We start from the raw sequence: 21,172 nt of genomic DNA on the forward strand, positions 1-21,172 counted from the left end.
GTTGTAATCTCTGTAAATGAAATAGAATTATGTGCATGTTTTCTCGATATAAAATTAAGGCGGTTATTAGGTATTTTTTGTGTATATTTATGAGGTCAAATAATAGTACATTACAATACGAGGACGAAAAATTTTTTTCTGACAAGTGTGAGTTTGCAGGCCGAGCCGCAGGCGAGGACTGCAATCACACGAGTCAGAAAAACATTTTTCGTCCGCGTGTTGTATAAAATTTTATATTACGGGGTCGGAAATGGGGGTTTTGCGCACGCGAAGCGTGCGTAAAACGTCCATTTACGCACGCCGTGATATAAATAAAATTTTGCATTAATTCTATTTGAGCAGTGCAAATCAAATATTTAAAGCCATCCAAAGTATCGGAAAAAGTATATTTGATCTGTTTTTGCAATGTCGTTTATCTATGTTGCCAGCTTTATTTTTAATTCATCTGAATAATTTCGTTAATTATATGTAAACAACATAAAACCAATGTTATGTGAAAAATGAGTAGAAGAGCTAACGAGAGAGTTTTTGCATATAGTCTCTCTCTCACCTTATTATTCATATTGTTGTAAACTATTACATTCATCGATTACTATTGAGTGCTCGCAAATTCCCAAGTCATTACGCACTGTAATGTAACCTAAAATAATATTCCGAATATTTACATTGTAATGCCCAGTCTTAAAATTTTACTGTCGATAATTAACTGTCAGATTCGTTTTTCATTAACCGTTAATATATTTGTTATTAAATACTTAATATTAACGAATATAAAATCGATAAATGAGTGCAACTATCCATTGATTTACATGTTCTGGGCTGAAATCCAGTCGCACACATGAGGTTAGACAGGTGTTTTATAGCAAGCGAGCACATGTAATAATTTAAAGAGATTTTATACGTTCAAGTTTATACGTATCAAGTTTATACATGATTTTTTTAATACCAAAATATCTGAACTGTATATCAAAACTTTTTTTTTATGTTCCTTTAATTTTTAAATTTTAACTCTAGGAGATCACTTATGTATAAGCTTAGTCTTTAGAGAGTAGAGGCTAAATAAAGTACTAACTAAAGTAAAATTACTAATTTCCTAATTTTGTCTTATGCTTGGCCGACTATCGAACCCACAACCTTCTGCATGACACACCAACAAGATTAACAACGCACCTCACGAAGCTGAGTTAATTTTCCACCAAGTTATCGTTCATCTCTTGTCGCTGACCAATTAATCGTAAGACAAGTGGATTGAGGTGATTTTTTAAAAGTTCAATTAAAACGGTAGCAACCGATGCGCTTGCGCAAGACGAGATCGTGTAATTAACCGACAAATTTACGCAATACGATCGCGTCCTGATAAGGGCACAGAGTAATGTGGAGACAGAGAGATCTTATCAAAAAATACCGAATAAAATAATTAAACAAAAAAATATTTTTTTTAAATAGTCTAATTATGTCTATTAAGTTGAAAAAAGTAAGGATAAATTAATAAACATTACTATATTATTATTCTATTTAAATATTACTGAAACCGCTTTGAAAAAATTTTGAAGATATGATTAGTTATGTCTATTGTAAAATAATGTGGTCATTTATTATTTTAGGTATTTGCAGTGTTCTCTATAATACTTGGTCTGTAAAAAGAAATGTTCTTTGCCTCAATGCATAATCGCTAGCGAGTTGCTATTTGACTAATTAGTAGTCGTTATTCACTTAAGATCTATTTTTCTCGCTGTTAAGCATGGGTTTCTTAATAGGACTTCAGGTGGACTGCATGCTCGTTTGTTACTTCAATATTATGAAATAAATAAAATGGCTTTTCCAATATTAGCTTATTAGTAAGTATGTCTCCCTTACCACACCTTTCAACCAAAACACAGCAGCACAGTACTGTTATGAGGCAGAAATAGGTGTGGCGGTGGTGCCGTTGGAGTCGAACTACAAAGGGTTCCACCAGCTTCCAAATCATATAAATATCTATATTATGGCTTGGAGAAATGAAAAGTCTCTTAAAAGTTTGTACTAAGCATTGCTTTGTACCTACTGAGATACGAGTTTTCTTACCTTAAAAATCTAAGTTAGTCAATAATAATTAAGTAAATTATAGTAACTCAAAATGAAAAAGTCACTCTCCTTCCCTTACACCGCTGATATTTTAAAATACGCTCGTTTCAAACTACCGCTAAAATTTTGCGCTTATAATACATTTTTGACACATCTCGTTATATCGGATACGTTATTACTAACGCATGGACATGAAAAATAGTGTTTATGTCTTAATTACTTACGTATCTAGATTTCGTGGTATCCGGAACTTTTGAGAAACGTCTTAAATGTAGGTGAGTGGGGTGTAAGTAACTGCTTACGGCCGTCCCACTGTATCAGGGTTAGGATCTGTTTAAAACAACACGATTTTAGAGCGGAAAGCGGAGTTCTTAATAGTATTGTAAATCGAAATTTTGCTACTTTAGTTTTTGATACGTTTCGCCAAGAAAATTTTGTGATTTCAAATCGTGCAGATTTCTATTATAGCGATAAGTTTTGGTCAATCGGTAAATCTGGTAAGTCAATTTGGTAAGTGGCGAAATCCCGAGTAATAATAAGGACTGACATATTTTTCATGACACAAATATCTATTTTACTAACGGCGAATATTTATAGAAAGTGCCTTTATAAAGCACTAAGGAGTACAAAATACTTTTGTATGAATTAATTTTAATTTATCAGCGACTTAAAAAAATTACGAGTATCTATATAATAAATTTATTATCATATATTGTTTTAATATATGGAAATAGGCATCAAATTCAATTAAACAAAAAAGAGCAGTCAATGTTTTTAACAGTTATTATTATTAACGGATATAAAAAAATCTTAAATTCAATTGCATTTGCTAACAGGACAGTTATAATATTAATGGCAACCGCGTTTGTTCGAACGGTTCCTTAACTTAATCGTCTAGTATCGCGAACTCGAGTTACGGAACCCGGTACATTTCGTTAGACTTTCATTTGCCTCCGCTAATCATCATATTCAAATGTCAAGCAATCAGCCGCAGCCAACGGTGCGCGGATTCCTTTGAGCGATCGCTATCTCGCGGATAAGGATCTGTCTCAATCATAGAGACTATTATACGCCAGTTCCGCTTATCTTGTTTGTTTTGATGTTTTTGAGGTACCGAAGGATTAGCGGTTATTGATATTTTTAATGTGGCGTAGTTGATGGAGCTTGTCCGTTTTAGTCCCTGAACATCAAGAGATATAAAGAAGCGAGATATGTAATACATTAGAAAGTTACATTTATTTAGCACTCATTTGTCATAAAAATTAATTTGAACTTTATGTAACATATCCCTTGTGACAAGAGTGCAGTTCGGAATATTTTTATCCGATTTACCTACATATAGCGAAGGAAAACAATTTTAACATTTGATTTTATATTCAATCTCTTACTGTAATTTGATTGTGCAATTACTTAATTTTATAACTGTAATTGATTTTTGCAAAAATTTGATATATGCGATAATACGATAAATTACGATACGTATAAATTGTTAGAGTGATATATGCTATAGTTAACAAACGACACTTTTATTTTCAAAATATTAGTTAATAATCAACTACCATTATTGCATTTACCTCACCCGCCAAACAAGTCCTCCCGTTAACTGAAAACAATATAAGACGAATGCCGGTGACCTAGGGATAGATGTACTTGTCTTGTCCTAGGAGGGCTCGCGTGCGGGACCCTCTGGAGGTAAATTAATTGATTTATAGACCTTTATTAACAAAAGCGGAGCCAACGTTCGGCTGTGTGGTCCGGTGCCCCGTGGCGACCCATTCATTGTGGTGGATACTCAGACACACCACGCTAAGTGGTCAGTGACCACACAGTAACGTGCATTAAAGGGTTAGCGTTATTAGCAATTATGTCCTTTTATTATATGATCGTATGTGGTTTAGATTTGTTTATTTTGTCGTTATGTTTAAAGCGCTTTTTGTGTTGATTTTACTAATAGTTTAATAAATGTTAGTCTCAACTTTTAATCAAGAAGGAACTTAGAGGAAACGAAGGACACCTTATTAACCCCATCAAGCAGTTTAGGCTGTAGGGTGCGCCATAGTATGCGACTACGTGTAATATACATACGCTCGAAAACATTAGGTATCTTCGGCTGTCGGTTACAAATAGTTATCATTACAACTATTTGTATTATAGCAGTGGTTCAGAATGAAGTAGCATCATACTATAGTAGTCTACACAAGTAACCATTAGGCGTATATCACACTTCTTTCCTACTTTCAAAATATAGGATGACTAGCTGACCCGGCAAAAAAATGTTAAGGGTGAACAACCCTTATCACTTAGGGGGATGAAAAATAGATGTTGGCCGATTCTCATAGATACCGGATAAGCACAAAAAAATTTATCAAAATCGGTCAAGCCGTTTCGGAGGAGTATGGCAACGAAAACTGTGACACGAGAATTTTATATATTAGATAGTTCATAAGAGCGTAATTATATCTCTTAATCGTAAAACTTCGAATTCCATAAGCCATTTAATCAGGGAGGTTTATAATTATGTCATATCACGTGACAGCTATTAAGAGTGCAAAATTAATTAATTTAAATTTTAGCATCTCATAGGTGTTTCTGAGTCCGTCTGAGTGAGTATAAAATCGGAGTTGTCCAGTGAGTGCCCGGAGTACACGCGCGCTCGAATCTAGATCACGATGTGTTTATTAGTTGCTAACTCCCCGCCCCTGACTGCGCTTGCTTAGACCCTTGTTTTATTTCTAGCGAATGAGTAAAACTCCGTGTGGTTCGATCCCGGCAGCACAACCGCCACACCTATTTCTACCTTTTTTTTTGAGGGGAGCAGTTTACGCTCCTTCCGCACACCTGGTGTTTACGACGGCATGCTACCACACATGCCGCCGTCCTTCCCGGGGTTGCTAGCCGGACGGTTCGAGCTCCCACTCTTGCCGCCGGCAACCCCGGAAGCCCCCTTTTAGTCGCCTCTTACGACAGGCAGGGGATACCGTAGCCCTATTCTAGTCCCGGAACAGGGTCAGCACCTAGTTCTACCTAATAACAGGTAGCGGCCTATCTGCGGCCGACCTCAGGTAGGAATCTAATCCTCTGAGGTTCTAAAACCATCTGAGGTTGATTACATATGTGCATGAGCGGTAGTAGCATGTGCACAGCATGCTCGTCTGGAACTCCTATAATATAAAAAAGCCAAAATTGGTTTGATGTAGTAGGTTATGGACGGTTAGTCTATCTTTTATAAATCAATCTGTCACTCTCGCTAAATGCCAAGCGGTCACCCATCCAATGCATGTCGTTTGGCGCTTCATCTGACAAATCGTTTTCGACACGCTACTGAGCTATACGTTTTATGTGCGGAATATGCGCTTTTCTTGTCTATTTTGTTATAATATTAAATTAGTGTTGATATGTTTAAGAAAGAGCTTAAATGTACCTATAAGTTAGGTATACATAAGGTTCTAAAACGCACATAACTTTGGAATCAGAGGTACGTGCTGGGATTTGAACCTCAGACACACAAATTGGTAAAGATTACTTACTCCTAACAAGAAAGTGTACCCAGTTTTGAAAATTGAAATAACTGCGTAAAAAATTTTGGCACGTCTCCGTGCTAAAATGTCCCTAAAATATTTGAAATAATTATTTATTTATTATGTAAATTACGCAGTATTAGTAATTTATACGTAAATTTTCTCTAAAAATGTTTTTATTTGTCAAGAATTCAAAAAAAGAACTTACTAATAAGCCGTTTGTGGCTTCATTCAATTTAAAGGCGGCGAAGTATCTTTACTACTCTATGCACTACACTATAAAAAAGAAATTCGTGACGTCAAACCTCACAATTACCTTTTCTATAATCCCCATATACCAACATCGAAATTATTTTAAAACACAAAATTAATGCCATAGTAAGCACTTTCGTAGTAATAAGTATTAGAATTATTAAGTATGATAACTATTTACTTCTCTATCTGTATTCTTCGTTAGTACAACCGGTGCCTTAAATATAAGAGGTAGCGTAATTAAATTCTACTTGGAGAAAATGATTACACATATAATTACAGAAATATTATCCGATTTGCATGACGCTAATATTATAACGATTTGTGCCATACAAACACGTGAACTGCCTCAGACCAAAAAAGAGAGACTTCGCTTCTCGAAAAAATTACAAAAACAATCCACTCAAAAATAGGTTATCTTTCTCCCACTATTTAGACAAAATTAAAAAAGATTTCAAAGGTTTGTGAAGTCTTTTTTTTTTTTTCAAAAGGTACCCGACAACGTGGGAGCGTCGCCAAGTTATGTGGGATTTTTACCGCACTAAACCCCCCCGGTGGCCGTCCTCTGCGCTGCGTTGAGGGCTCCGGGATCTCCAAAGGAACGCAACCGGAGTCCTCTTAGCGCGTTGCCCCGTCGGGCTCCGCCCAGGTGAGCTTGACGCTCGCCACTCCATCTGGTGTATACGACGGTATGCGACCACACATACCGTCGTCCTTCCCGGGGCCGCTGGCCGGGCGGTTCGAGCTCCCACTCTTGCCGACCATAACCCCGGAAGCCCCCTTTTAGTCGCCTCTTACGACATGCAGGGGATACCATAGCCCTATTCTAGTCCCGGAACTACAGGGACACCGCGCTGTCGACTTCGGCCTAATCCTTTTCGTTCTGAGAGGAAACCCGATCCCAGCAGTGGCACAGTGATGTGATGATGACGATTTTTTTAATATATTTATGAGTAGCAGACGAGCATGCAGCCCACCTGATGGTAAGTGGCTACTGCCGCCCATGGACATCTATAATCAACCCCAGATAGGATAAGATATTCCTATATCGGTCGGCCACACAAGATGATGATTTAGACACGAATAAACGATACCTCGTATGTTAAAATCTGTTAAGACGTTTAGACTGCAAGGCATACTAAAGAATGAGACATACTTTTAAAAACATTACCTTCCGCTCTTGGGTAAAAATAGTACCTTACTAACAATTTGTGCTCCCTAAGCCTACACAAAATTAATATACTTCATAACTCTCTCGTTCTAGGTAACCTCTTACTAGGTAGAGTGCTTGACTGATGGACTACATGGTCAATAGCTGTATAATAAAATAATTGGCCGAGCGCAAATCGAACTTGCACGCGGAGGGTTCCGTACCACAAAAAAAAATCATAATTTATTTTTAATATTTGTATTAGCAGTCATTGAAGTAAATTTATTGTGAAACTTTGAACTGTCTATCTATTTGGGTTCAATAGATAAAGCAAAAATAGAGGTTTATTGTATGGTGACTCCCTTTTAGTTTCATTTTTTTTTCATTATGTAAAATCAAGTGTCTATCTATAGTCTGATTCATAATTAGGTGTCCAAAATGTAAACAAAGGTGTTGACCTATCAAGAAAATACGTTTCAAATAGTAGTTTCTTATTTTTGACAATATTAAATTAATACAACAATAATAAAATAATAATCTAAATAAAATAAGATCGACTCACATTTTTTAATATTTATATTACCTCAATTTCGTTCCATACAGTAATAATAATAAAAATAAGGTTTATGGTAGAAAATTAAAATGTGATAATGGTAACACAATCGGAACCCAAAACATTTCTTGTGCCGTTATTTTTGAGTTTCGTAGCCAATGTTATTCATTTTCGTGATTGTAATCAAACTCGAATGTATTATTGTTTTTGTAGCGCGTTTGTTAAATTGTGAATAATTGTAAAGTTTTCGTTTTTTGTTGAGTTTGTTAAAGTTTTTGTTTCATATTAATTTTGACAGTGACATTTGTTTGTTTACATTTTGGACACCTAATTATGAATCAGACTATAGTACGCTTAAGGAGAAAGAGCGCTGTGACAGACGGTCAGACAGACAGACAGCGGAGGCTTAGTAACAAAGTTCCGTTTTTATCCTCTGGGTAAGGAACCCTAAAAATAAAGCGTCCTACACACGACGCCTACGTACCTCCCCGGGCGAGCCGAATTTAAATAACCAATTACTTGAAGCAACCCGCTGATTTATCGGTCAATTTACTTTAACACTGATTGTGTGGCGAAATTAAAAATCATCGGCCATAACCGCCACTTGTATGTGACCTAATTTTGCTTGTGATGTGTCTTCGGCTCATATTTTTATTGATTGAAGTTGCAAATAAGCGTACAGTCCACCGGATGTCGGTAGAACCCTCTGTGGTTCGATTCCGACGGCACCAACGCCACACCTATTTCTGCCTAATAACAGCAGTAAGCGCTGCTGTGTTCTAGTTTGAAGGATGTGTTAAGGAAGACATTTTTACCAGGCATTTCAACTTAGTCCTCAAGAGTAGCTTGTAGCGCATGTGAGGCTGACTTCAGGTAAGAATTTTATCTGGGATTGAACACAGATGTCTATTGGTGGCAGTAGCCACTTACCATCACAGGGACTCCATGCTCGTCTGCTATTCCTATATTATTAAAAAGTAGTCACTTCCCCCATGAACATCTGTAAACAAATCCATGTAAAAAAGGGGTTCTACCTGAAGCCAACACAGATACGTTGTTACTCCTGAGGACTAAGATGGTGGTCTCATATGGCATCCATGAGGTCATTTATAACAAACTTCACGTAGAACAGTGAGTTTTTACGTTTTGAAAAATATGACTGTTTTGGTATTTGTTTACGTACTTGCCCATTCAATTTCCAATCAGCGCCCCTAGCGGATTGTATCAGAACTATAGTGTTAGTAATGTAACATTAAATGTCTAAATCGACAAAATCGCGCTTTATATTTTGTCTCCCTTTTTTGCGAACATGTGAGGGAGACAAAAAGTTTATCGTCACTTGAGCACTTACTTATTGTTACGTTTACTCAGTCTACTGAAGCAAACGGAACAGAATAATGGATTGAGTAAACGTAACGTAAAACTGTGGGATGTTTTGAAAACTCAAGGTAAGGGTACAGGGGGTCTTCCTGAAGCTTAAAAATGCCACTCTTGAGGACTAAAGACTTGACTAATTGATGTACTGAATATACATATAGGTATAATATCTTTTCTTATGTATGTAGGAAAATTGATAAGCTTTTTTTATTAAATATTAAATTCTTTTGTTTCAGGTAAGGGTCATAGAAACAGCAACTATAAGTTACGGTAAATTATGAATAGTTGGTAAGTACCATGTCTTCGGATTCCAACTAGTTCTCTAGTTGCTGTGTATTCTGGTACCATGTCTGCGTCAACCCACTAATGGATTTTGGGTGAGATTTAAGGGTGAGAGAGGTTTAGGCCATTGTCCAATACTCTGGCCAAGTGTGAATTGGTAGACTTCACACACCAAGTTGACGTTAGCTATTGTTCTAGTATGGTAATGTGTTAGTGCTAAGTGCTTACTCATATAATTACTAGTTTCTGTTTCGAAGGTGGTAGAACCCTTTGTGGTTCGACTCCGACGGCACCACCGCCACACCTATTACTTAAAGGAGGTGTTCCAGCCTAGTTCTCAGAGGCAGCGGCGCATCTGTGGCCGACCTCAGGTAGGAATATCTAATCCTATCTGGGGTTGATTACAAATGTCCATCGGCGGCAGTAGCCACTTACCATCAGGTGGACTGCATGCTCGTCTGCTACTTCTATATTATAAAAAAAATCAAGCTCTGATGGTTATACGACTTTTCTATACAATTGATATAGTTTTAGTTCAGTTTGTTTATTTTAAGCGAAAATGTATTTTCCCAATTTGAAATTCATTTTTCATGAAGATTACCACCACCACCAGAACACCAATTTTATTCTGCTGTTAAATCAGTGTAAATCTGGACTTATTCGGTTTGATTAATTATTAAAGTTAATCGCCTGATTATCTGATTTCACACAACACCTGTAATATTATCGTTATTTATTTAATGACTATTTAATAAAACAGATGATTTTACCTATGACTCGTTCCAACTTAGGCTGGTTATATACGTGCGACCGTTTATATCAGCCATCGTTGCCGTATGTCATCAGTAACGTTGATTGTAGTCGACTTCTTGACTATAAGTGTTATTCGGCGACAGATACTGAAGGTCCTGTATTAACTCACTGTCGCTAGTGTGTTATCTCCCTTATTCTTCAAAGTGACGTGTTAAAGCATACTCAATCTAGGTATTAGGTATTCCAACTCACGCATATGATTGCCTCTAACATAAAGCAAGTTGTAACTATAATATCTGTTTGGAATTGATTTAAAAAATCGGGTTAATTTACTTTACATACCTATATAGAAAATATATAGAAAGACCTATGTAGAACTACATAACGTAATGTCACAAGTAAGCGCCACAATATTTATATGTACATCAAAGTCGCAAGCAGAATTTATCCACTATACATATGTATTCACACAAGTTGCCTTCATTTCTTGCCAAACACACGGACATACAGATATCTATTTTATGTTAAACATATCATAAATACTCAAACGCACTGTCGTGGAATGTAAAACGCGAAATATGTATAGGAAATCGTATCTTAAGAGCGTTTGTCCACAGCCGCCGTCGCCGGACCGTCATCGAGAACGAGATTATTTCGGACCGACTTTAATATGACATGACGTGCGGTGAACACGCGGCTATAGTAAATGTATGTACCGCTACTTCGGCGCCGACGATTCATTCTCGGTGACGGTCCGATGACGGCGGTGGTGGACAAACGCTCATACGTTCGCCATATGTGTCGCGGTTGAAAAAGTGGAATGAATTAAGCATAACGCGCTTCGAACCCCCGCTGCGATCGACGTGTCGTTTCGATACTTATGCCGATACCGAGACGATGTTGAAACGACATTTCTTTGATACCAACACGCGTTACTTGGAAACTAATGGTTTTGAAACGCGCTGATTGTGGGCGCAAAAAGTCTCACTGTTTCTATTGAGCTTTCTCTAGACGTTTTAGGAAATAGGTTGTTTGGTTTTAATAGGAGTAGCAGAGCATGCAGTCCATCTGGTGGTAAGTGGCTTGCAGTTCAAGGACATCTGTCATCAACCCCGGATAAGATTTGATTTTTTTCCTACCTGAGGTCGGCCATAGATGCGCCGCTACCTCTGAGGGGCGTCTCCCTTACCACACTCTTCAAACCAGAACACAGCAGCGCTTAACACTGCTGTTATGACGCAGAAATAGGGGTGCTACCGGAGTTGAACCACAATACTTCCTACCTGCAGCTACAAATGCGCCGCTCGCCTCCCAAAGCCTCGGAAAAGTACATACTTCTCCGTACATACTTCTTCAAGGCATTCTCAGAAGACATCTACCATATCTCGAAAACTATACTCCTTCTTCCAAATTATTGTTAATTACATAAAATATCGCATATTTTAGTAACTATCTATTTATCTTTAATATAAAAGTTGTAAAATATAAACCTAAAGTAAAAAGATACCCACGTTAAAATCCTGCAGTTTTTCCAGCATTTTTCCCATTTTTACATCACGGGCAGGAGTGAAAACAGAAAAAAGGCTCGCATTTTATCACTTTTCTCGCCTCTGGAATAGTAGCCGTGTTTATTAATCGATTTTATATTAAGCCTTTTAAACGATGTTAGGCCATAAAGTCAGCGTATTGAGTATTAGTCAATTATAAACGCATTTTATTAGTAGAAAATTTGGTTAGTAATTTGATTCAGTACTACACTGATTTCTGTCCTATAACAGCAGTTTGTTTTACTTATTTTGTTCTGATTTTAAATGTATGTATACGACGGACATTTACACGAGGCGTTCTTAATTAATCCTTAGAAGTAATAACGCATGTATTTAATAACGCATGTATTGAAGTATGTAATAGCTTTCTGGTCTAAAAGATTTGTTTAGAATTAATTGGCAGTAATAAGCTCTTAACATTAGATGTTTTCCATATCCGTTTCCTGTTTATATTACAGAAAACAGTAAAAGTAAAGCATGACACGGTTAAACCGCATTTATGATTGATTTTACTCTTTCTGATCTATAAGAGTTGGTTAGGGTTTATTGGCAGTAGTAACCACTTAACATTAGATGATTCCATTTTCGTTTGCTGTTTCTATTATGGAAAACAGTAGACGTAACTCGGGACATGATTAAACAAATATTTCATAATAAAACGCGTGTTTAGTAGCTTCATCGGGTGATATATTCAGTTATTACCTCGTCAAACGGTGCGGACGTGCAAATACCACGATTTATGATCTCCCAGTTACTCACCGCATATGCAGCTATGATATGTTGCATAGTTTGAAAACACTTTAGTATGTAGAATACTAGTTCAGTTGTATATAGAATGTTTACAAAATTAAAGGAAGAAAGAAAAAAATACACCATCAAATGTGTAAAATGATGGGTCAATTGATGGTTTGTGGTGCATGGTCACCCCAAATAGGATTGTACGATATTGTCGACGATAGACGCATTAATACTAAGTTGTAATGCCTTGTATGCCAATTCAGTATAAGCACATCAGCGCTTAACATTGCTATACACAAGACGGAAATATGTATAAGATACCTGTGAAACCGAAACACGTTTTATCACCATTAATTTGTGAATAGTTTTTGATGTTGATTTTTAAATACATTGTTTGTTACTAATTTTGATATCATCTATCGGATCATAGCATTCTTTGAATGAACAATAAAACAACAACATAAAAAAATCTCAATTTAACAAGGTGTTCTAACATCGATTCACTACACACTATTACAAACACAGTTACCAACATTTATAGGTAGGTATCTATATATATACATATAAATAATATTGGCTCACCCTGTACACGGTGATATATTCAGTCATTACCTCGTCAAAACGCGAGCGAAGACGTGTAGATTACGATTTACGATCTTCCACGCCACACCGAGTTGCGAAAACGGATATACCTATTTTTAGGGTTCCGTGTTACGACGAACGAAACCCTCCGCTGATTGCCCGTCTGTCCACCTGACACAGGGTTCTATCTTTTAATAGATTTTTTACTGTGGTCCCTATAACAGCTAATATCTATATTTCCATAGAGGTATTTTAGTCTGTCTTCTTATGCGACTGCGCCAGGTAATTTGTTTCTAGCACATGTATGTATGTGTCATTCTTTGGTACGCACTGCAGAATCATGGCTTAAAGTATTATATCATATGAAGTGTGGTTCGATTCATCTTAATTGTAGAAGTGACACGGGCTACATTAAGTTATTTCTTTTTAAGCACTCGGGTTTTTGTCTTTAGTTTAGTTTGTCATTTAGCATTACTTCACAGAATTTGATCCTTATAAGCGACACTATCAGACAGTGAAATAATATAGAGGTGTCATTCTTTTCAAAATGAACTCGTTCGATTCCCGGCTAAGGAAAAAATATTTTAAAAAACTAATGACGCAGTTTTATTTTTTATCAAAATCGGCCTCGTAACTCCTTTCAGCATTTTTCGCTAATCCTTATAGTTTCGGATTTGGCCCTGAAGGCCCGTTTTAAAAATTCACCCTGTATATATATATAAAATGATGGTACGGAACCCTCCGTGTGCGAGTCGTCTCGCACTTGGTTTTATTTGTATAATGTAAGCAGCATACGAGCCACCATCTGATATAAGTGACCACTGCCGCCCATCGCCATATGTATGAAGGGACAACATAATAATATGTAACTTATCCAGAACAGGCTCTTTATATATTTTATAGGAAATACGCTTCTGATATTATTTTAGTTATTCTACATGTTTTGATAACTCATTGAGGTTACATAGATCTGTGCGCTGATTGGCTAACTTTAACTTATAGAGTTGGTGAATAGAAATATTTTGGTTGTAGCCACTCTATATAATTTCTGATATAGTAGTAAACTTCAAAGAGCTGTTAAATAGACAAAGAAACAGCAACTCTGTATAATTATTATGATGGGCTGACTAATAGACAAACATAAGTCGTAACCACCCTATATAATTACTGCAACAATCATAAACTTTTAAGAAAAGGTGTGTGTGTTATCCCCAAAAAGTGTTTATTTATAGAAATTCAATCTTGCCACATTATAAAATTATTGATTTATCTGCTAAACTTCTAAGAATAGAAACATATCGTACCAACTCTGTATAATTACTTAAGAATCCGAGTCCATAATGTATAATATAATTGAAATATACCAGTACGTAATTCTCCCTAAGATTTCTAAACGTAGACAATTGCAAACAAATAAAAGAGGCATTCCGTCGCACACGCAGCGTGCCGTTCTATCAAAGCATTCCGCGCCAAAACCAACCGCTGACATAGGGTTGCTAGCTTTTGTATTTCTAATTTAAATGTATTAAAAAATAATTTTATAATTTTTATTTTAGAAGTTCAAAAGTCTGTAATAAAATTGTTGATAAAATTTAATAATATATTAAGTAAATTAAGTTTTTGACTTGCATCAAATATAAACTCATTTTTTCTGAAATACTATTTTGTGTAATAAAAATAATAATGGTCGAAAATGGCCCGAATTGCTTTCAGAAAAGAATGGTACGGCCGTGCCGCTTTTTTTTTGCTCAACTTTGGCACTGCCGTGCCCCCAGATATGCCTAATTAATATAATGATAATGTAATGATCATAGTTAAGTTAAGTTTCCTATGCACTTTTAAATTCAAATATAATAATTCAATTTCAATTATAACACAACCACTACTACTGTTTTATGGAAAAGGAACAAACCAACATTAAAATCATTGTTATATAGACTAGAAGTCTTAGCTGAAACCTGAAATCGATCACAGATTTATATCTTCTCCTGTTTTAACATACTGTTCAAACCAGAATATAAACAAACGCTTTCTACACTCACAGTCCCACTAGGATTCCCTGTGTCGTGGGTGCCATGGACACACACATAGACTAGTACACAAACACCCAGACCCAGAAACAGAAATCCAAATTCATCATTTAGATATCTGTCTGGCCGGGGATCGAACCCGGGACCCTTTGCGCGTCAGACCGGTATGTTGACCGCTCCGCCACGCGGGTCGACATATAATATACTTAATATCTAAGGCGAAGTAATATACCAAGGCGATCCATTTTTACCAGCTTGAGTTACTTAAAATGACTTATTTACAATTCTTGAATCATACTTGAATTATGAACAGTCAACCCTGTGCATAATTGGCGCGTACGCACATCTCTATCTAACGAATTTCTAATTTATTGTGCGCGATAGCTCCCAGCGAGCAGTAAATCCTCCGCGCGCATCTAATCGACCCCCGCGCTATCTAGCGGCGCCTTTGCACACTTTGATTCTGAGGCGGCCGCGTACGCAACAATATTTCTATTTGCATTCGCTTATCTTGAATAGTGCTAGGTGGTGATAACGCCGGTTTAATTGTAGTCCGCCGCGCTATCCGCGATCTATTCGTTTCGTTGCTCCGTGTCGGCTATTGGTGTGTAATTGTCGTGTGTTGCGGTTGGGTTGGTTTAAGTTGTAAGGCGCGTAAATATTTGTATGTGTCATAGTTCGACTTAATTATTATATTAAGTAACATATAGGTACCTAATTAAAACTAAATTAATAATTAGAGATGATGTTAATAGGTAGGTGCAATAAGAATGATGTGTTGTAAAAATAAAAAGTAACTTGGTATTTTTATTATTATACAGATTTTATAACAATCCAGTAATGAGCTATGTAAATCAATAAAGTTATAGTTTTCTTATGATTATACATTTTAATAATACATGCAAAAGCTATGAAAAGATTTACCTAAATATACAAATAATAATACGTCTAAAAATAAAACGGCCATAAATTACACAAAAAAATATAATTATTTTTAACATTAAACATTTTCGTATAAATTAGTGACGCAGACACTCTTGTATCGACATCGATCTTTTAGTAAGACAAAAGTCGTGCATTTCCAAACACATTAAAAAACGATACCGTTTACCACTTTATTCTATCACAGTTTGCTATACTATACTAAAGGGTTTCGAATCCTAATAGGCAAAAACCATACACAAATACTCGACACAAAAAAAAAATACGAAGCTATCACTAACGCTTTATTTAAATCCCCGAAATCCGTTATAAATTAGTGATGCGCGCACACTTGTACCGATATCGATGTCTTGTCCCGTCGAAGTACGGAGTCGATAAATCGCGCGAACTAACGAACGACCGACGTTGTGTGCAAACCTTTCATTAAGAGTTTCGATTACGTTCCGTATATTAATGACTTTTATAAACAAGTTACATATATTGATTGTTGGGATAAAGGATAAAAATTGCCGGTTTACCGCTACGCAACGAAACGGACGTCGATTTAAATGAGGTATTTAAGTAGGTATTTCAGGTTGATTTTAATATACGAGTAAGTTTCTCTTTAGATTGCTTATAGTCAAATTAAATATACTTTTGTGCAAACATTACACGAGTACTTATAGGGCAATAAAAATAGCGTGTTGTTACACCATTTCTACAGGACCATGCTAATTATAATGGGTGGCATAGATGTATAAAGACGACTACACTTACATTTAGTAGCTCTGATAAGCCTGAGGTCGAACCTGGAATCCTTTGAGTGTCAGGCTCGTTAAGTAATCTAATATAATTTGTACGAAATTTTAACTAGTTTTTCATGATTTAATTTTTTTTCTATCCGATTTGGAATATTGCACTATCTAATATGGCACTGCAACTATTTATAAAATGAATTGCCTATCTGCCAAAACGGATAGACAAAAGGAAATATTGAAGTTTATCAAATACTACTTGTAGATTATGGGTTTTTAAATAAAACTCCAACTTGAATCTTCAGTTCTTTTCTTCTTGTTTTTATTCCGAGGCGTACACACTTTTCCATACAAAAAGGCGAGCTTAAGTACTTATTTTGGGTACCGCAACAGGCGCAGGCTCAGTCAGCAACCGCGTCCTATTGCCGTCCCTTTCTAACATAGCCTGTCTTACTCTTACAATTCTATGCTTACACTCTATTGCTATCCTACTCTTACATATCTATTCTTATTACGTAGGACTTATATCTATTGCAATAAAATGTCTTATTTACATAGTCTTAATTACATTCACAAGTTACATTAATCAACATTTACATTTAAATTCTTAGGCCGTTGTCGTCCGTAATATTCTCCCCCCGGCGTAGATTCTTCGAAGCCTCCTCCATCTGAAGGACGGCAAGCTTCGTCGCTGGCCTCTGGAACACACCTCCCTTTGTGCGGACGTCTGCAGACCGGACGATGCCATCAGGTCCCGGGTGAACTCGCTCGACGACTCCTCTCGGCCAGGTATTGCGGGGTAAGGCGTAGTCGACCACAATTACGAGATCGCCTTCCCGCAGTTGTGACGCCTGTGCGTTGGACGGCCCCCGCGGAATGAGCGTAGGCAGGTACTCTCGCAGCCATCGCTGCCAGAACTGGTCCGCCAGTGCCTGCGCCCTTCTCCACGTGCTGCGGTCCGCCTCGGTGCATGGCCCCGTCCGCGGTAGCCCCGTCGATGAGCCGATGAGGAAGTGATTCGGCGTTAGTGCTTCCTCGTCCTCGGGGTCCACGGAGACGTGCGTGAGCGGTCGCGCGTTCACGCTGTACTCGGCCTCGGTGATTAACGTCTGCAGTACCTCTTCTTTTGGCGACTTTTCTTTGAGCGTGGTGCTTAGTGCGGTTTTTACTGAACGCACTAAGCGCTCCCAGGCTCCTCCCATGTGTGGCGCCCCCGGCGGTATGAAACGCCAGTCGGTGTTGTACTGCAGACCGTAGTCCCGTAGTGCTGCGATCCATGCTCCGTATGTATTTCTCAGTTCGACGTCGGCCCCTCTAAAGTTAGTGGCGTTGTCGGAGTATATGACGCGCGGCCAACCCCTTCTGGCGGCCATCCTTCGCAGCGCCATAACAGCTGAGTCCGTAGAGAGCGACTGGACGATCTCTAAATGAATGGCCCTTGTGGTGAGACAGGTAAATAGTGCACACCACCTCTTTTCGTGTCTTCGTCCGATAGTCACCGTTAGGGGCCCGAAATAGTCCACGCCACAATAGGTGAAGGCGCGGTGCCCCGAGTCCAACCTCACTTTAGGTAGGTCTCCTTTCGGTGGTGTCGTCGGAGTCGCCTTGTACACGCGACAGTATTGACACGCTCGTGCTACTTTCTTGACTGTAGGCCTCAAGCGCAGTATGATGAATCGTTGACGGAGCTCGTTGACGACTCGTTCGTTATTCGCGTGTCCCGCCCGGCGATGATAATGCTCGACAAGCAGGTGAGTAAAGGGATGCTGCCCGTCGAGTATTACCGGCTCATTAGAGTGCGTTGTAGAATAGAGCGCACCTATACGGCCTCTTGCGGTTATTAGCCCGTCGTTCAATACTGCGTCGAGCCTTTTAAATTTGCTGTGTCGTTGTAGCGGCTGGTTGTGACTTAACCGCGCTAAGTCTTCGCTGAAGGAGTCCCGCTGCGCGCGTTGAAACCACCGTCGTTCGGCCGCTTCTAAGTGTGACACTTCTAAGTGTAGAGTCTTGTCTCTAGATCGAAGCTTCTCGACGAATAGCTGAGTAAGTGCCGTCGCCCTTATAAGCTTCAGGTAACTGGAGAACCTTCTAATGTCGGGTAATGAGTCGTTGCGGTCCGAGTCCTCTTCTGAGACGGTGTAACACGTCTCCCCGGTCTCTTCACCTTCCCCGTTCTCCGTAGGCCAGTGCTCTTCTGTGGCTCGTAGGAATTGCGGTCCCGTGAACCACCGGTCCCGGCTGTCGATCCCGTCGGTTTGAAGCCTGGTCGCATCGTCGGCTACGTTGAGTGTTGTAGGCACCCATCGCCAATCCTCTGTATGTGTGAGCTCGGCGATCTCAGCTAGGCGATGTGAGACGAACGGCGTGTATTTTTTCGTCTCGTTTCTTATCCACTGAAGGACGGTGCGGGAGTCACTCCAGTATATGACTCGTTTGGGTTTCCAACAGCTGTGCTCCCTGACTATAGTGTTAGCCATTCGTGCCCCGATTAACGCAGCTTGGAGCTCCAGTCTCGGAATGGTTAGTAACTTCAGTGGAGCCACCTTCGCCTTGGCCATTACTTGTATTGTTTCTATGTGATCGCCGTGTGCGATCCTCCAGTAGGCCACCGTAGCGTAGGCTTGCTCGCTTGCGTCGACAAACACGTGTAACTCGATGTGAGTTTCCGGCGTTACGTTGTAGCTATAGCACCGCGGTATTGCTAGTGCTGAGACATCTGGGAGTCGCCTTATCCACTCGTCGAATAGGTTAGCGTCTTCAGATGGCAATTTCTGGTCCCAATCAACCTTCTTGAGCCACAAGCGTTGTAATATCATCTTGCCGACGATCGTATATTGACTGATAAGCCCCAGTGGGTCGTACACCGACATAACCGCGCTTAGGGTTTCGCGTTTAGTCGGTGCTCTCAACCGCAGTCTGACCTCATCGGGAACCCTCTTGATGTCAGTGTTGAAGGTGAGGGTGTCGGAGCTCGGGTCCCAGCGCAGCCCCAATGTCTTTTCCTTCTGGTGTGCTGCTAACTTTACATTCGCGCTTTCAGACTTCTTATCTTCGGGTATGCTAGCTAAAACTCTCTTGCTATTTGAGTTCCATCTTCTTAAGTTGAAGTCCGCTTGTTGATGGATGTAGGTAACTTCGTTCACCATTTTAATAGCCTCCTCTTCAGATGGGAAACTGTCTAGGTAATCGTCCATGTAGTGTCGCTCCTTGACCGCCGTGGCCGCCTCTGGGTATTTACTTTCATAGTCGACGGCGTTGCGGTTTCTTACGCTGTGAGCGAGGTATGGCGAACTGCTGGCTCCGAATATCATGGAGACCATTTTAAATCTTCTCGGAGGGTCCGTAGGCTTGTCCCTCCATAAAAACATCTGTGCCGGTTGGTCCTCGGGTCTGATTTTAACCCTAAGGAACATTTCTTCGATGTCCGCTGTGACGGCGATTCTCTTTTCTCTGAACCCGAACAATATTCTTGTGAGTGAAGCTAGTAGGTCGGGTCCTTCTAGTAGGAAGTCATTGAGACAGACTCCCTTCACCTTAGCCGCCGCGTCGAAGACCATTCTAACTTTTCCCGGCTTGTTGTGATTGGTGACGGCGAAGTGCGGCTGGAACCATTTTACGTTGCTATCCCTTTCGCTGCCGTCGCATTGCACCGCGTAACCCTTTTGTATAAGGTTAGCGATCTGAGCCGCGTATTCCTTTTTAAACGCCGGCTCCTTAGTCATCCTCTTCTCGAGCGTGTGTAGTCTCTTAAGGGCAGACTCGTAGCTATCTGGGAACGTGGGGTTATCTATCTTCCAGGGCAGACCCACTTCGAAGTGGCCGTCCTTTCTTGTGGCGGTCGCTTCGAAAATGTCGTTGGCTCTCTTCTGATGCTTATTAATTTTTTCTTTAGTCGATACGCCAAGCGAGTCCACGTCGAAATGTGACTCGACGAGCTTCTGTAGTTGGACGTCGCTCGCGCAGATGTGAAGTACGGCCGCCTGGTCTTGATAAATCGATTTCCTGGGTACCGACCCGTGCAGTACCCATCCCAACTTCGTTCTCGACGCGGCGGGTTCATTTCTCTTGCCGGCGCGCAGCTGTCGCGATATTATTAGATGCCAGTTGTCGGCACCTATCAATATGCGAGGTCGAGCTTCTCCCTTACTGATGCTATCTTGTACAACTCGCAGGTGCTTGTACCGTTCTAAGTTGTGCGGTACGCGTTGGTGATGTAGCTGTAGTCCTTTTACTGTGCGGGCTGTCACTAAGTAGGCTTCTTGTTCGTGTACCCCTTTGACACGAACCTTGACCGCTTCGCTGTCGATCCTTCTCTGATCGTTAATACCCCTTATGTTCAGAGGTCGATTCGGTCCGCCGTTAGTGAGTTGCTTCGCTAATTCTTCGTCTATTAGCGTCACAGTAGACCCTTCGTCTAGGAGGGCGTACGTATTTACCTCCCCCCGTGGACCGCTGAGTTTCACCTCGCAGGTTTTGAGCAGTACTGATGTAATAGGCGACCTCCTTGTCGTGACGCTCATTACTAGCGCGGCTGCTTCGTCTTCCCTGCCGTCGTCCGGAGTGCTCACTGTAGTCGTAGACTCCGTTACTTTTTCTTTATGTAGTAGCGCGTGATGTTGGTAGGTACATCCGTGGACTCCGCAGGCCTTG

General features: G+C 39.5%; 1 protein-coding gene across 2 annotated transcripts in view; it reads left to right on the forward strand.

Moving 5' to 3' along the window:
- bs (serum response factor blistered) overlaps positions 1 to 21,172 on the forward strand; it is a 311,048-nt gene that overhangs the window by 186,354 nt on the left and 103,522 nt on the right. The gene's annotated exons all lie outside the window — the stretch shown is intronic.

The sequence above is a fragment of the Epargyreus clarus genome, unplaced genomic scaffold, assembly GCF_041222505.1.
Source record: "Epargyreus clarus isolate Ecla_fem2 unplaced genomic scaffold, WU_Ecla_fem_2.2 ptg000009l, whole genome shotgun sequence".
Classification (NCBI taxonomy): Eukaryota; Metazoa; Arthropoda; class Insecta; order Lepidoptera; family Hesperiidae; genus Epargyreus; species Epargyreus clarus.